The sequence below is a fragment of the Portunus trituberculatus genome, chromosome 5, assembly GCF_017591435.1.
Source record: "Portunus trituberculatus isolate SZX2019 chromosome 5, ASM1759143v1, whole genome shotgun sequence".
In the NCBI taxonomy this organism is placed as follows: Eukaryota; Metazoa; Arthropoda; class Malacostraca; order Decapoda; family Portunidae; genus Portunus; species Portunus trituberculatus.
This window is the reverse complement of record NC_059259.1, coordinates 7,233,658-7,234,795: the sequence shown is the minus strand read 5'-3', so window position 1 is coordinate 7,234,795 and position 1,138 is coordinate 7,233,658. Positions and strand designations below refer to the sequence as shown.

The window sequence follows — 1,138 nt, the reverse complement described above, 5'->3', positions numbered from 1 at the left end:
AAAAGTTAAAAAAAAAACGAAAAGAAGAAAAAAGAAAGACACGGATGAAAGAAAGAAAGAAAAAAAAAAAAAACGAGAAAAAAAGAAAACAACAATAACATTTAAACTTAAAGAACGTTTTTAACACGAACGTTTTCAAGAGTCAGTTCACATTACACTATTTACTCACTCACTGCTCATGGTCACTCATCCTCACGCTCATACTCACCCTCACACACCACTGACCTTTCAATCACGCTCCCACGCTCATTACAATACCTTAGCACACACACACACACCTTAATGACAAGTACACGCTCATATCTAGGGTGAAGTGAAGGTGGTTTTTAAAGGATAGGGGTTCAGGGTGTGGTAAAGAAGGGTGTGATAATTTTAGGGTGATTTTCAGGGTGTTTTCTGGTCTAGGGTGAAGTAAAAGAGAACTAATAGCACTTAGGGTGTATTTAAAGGGTGATTTTGTTATTTAGAGTGAAGGAAAGGAAGAAATCAAACGCTAGGGTGAGAGAATAGGGTGACGATGGAATGGGAAGATAAAGAAAGGTAGAGAGAAGGAAATGAATAATAGAGAATAGTAAGAAAATGATAAAAGAGAGAGAGAGAGAGAGAGAGAGAGAGAGAGAGAGAGAGAGAGAGAATTACCAGTGTGTTCATGCTATAGAAAATGTTAGTAATCTTGACCCATTTTCTGTCATCTCCCTCTTTCTTTTTCAACGAGAAGGTATGAAAGTGGGGTTTTTTTTAATCTTTTTTTCTTGGGGAAGGGATGTGAACTCTTTCCTTCCCTCTCCCTCTCCTCCAACGTCACCGTATCGAGAGGAAATAGACTCATGAAATCTGAACCCCTTTTGGTGATATGGAGTTTTGGTGACCCTGGGAAACGTGAAAAAGAAGACATTCCCTTTTCAGATTTATTTTTACGATGGTGAAGTTTTGGAAGCTGTAGAAAATGAAGTAAAGAAATATATACACTGAAGTTGCTGTCATGCACTACGAGCTTATAGAAACATTGAAAACCGAGTGACAATTTATTGAGGTGTGCTATAAAACAAGGGACAATAACTGCTTTTTCTTACTTGTAAATGTGATATTCTATAGTGAACACTTTGTATATTAAAAACAAGTAGCGTGACTCTGCTAG

The 1,138-nt window shown here is 37.2% G+C and overlaps 1 protein-coding gene across 1 annotated transcript in view; it reads left to right on the top strand.

Moving 5' to 3' along the window:
• Nucleotides 1–541, top strand: part of LOC123514379 — a 308,326-nt gene extending 307,785 nt beyond the window's left edge. The window contains exon 16 of the mRNA XM_045272266.1: nt 1–541. This exon is cut by the window's left edge and continues 1,382 nt beyond it. The gene's annotated coding sequence lies outside the window, so the exon portion shown is untranslated.
• Nucleotides 542–1,138: the final 597 nt, after the last annotated feature.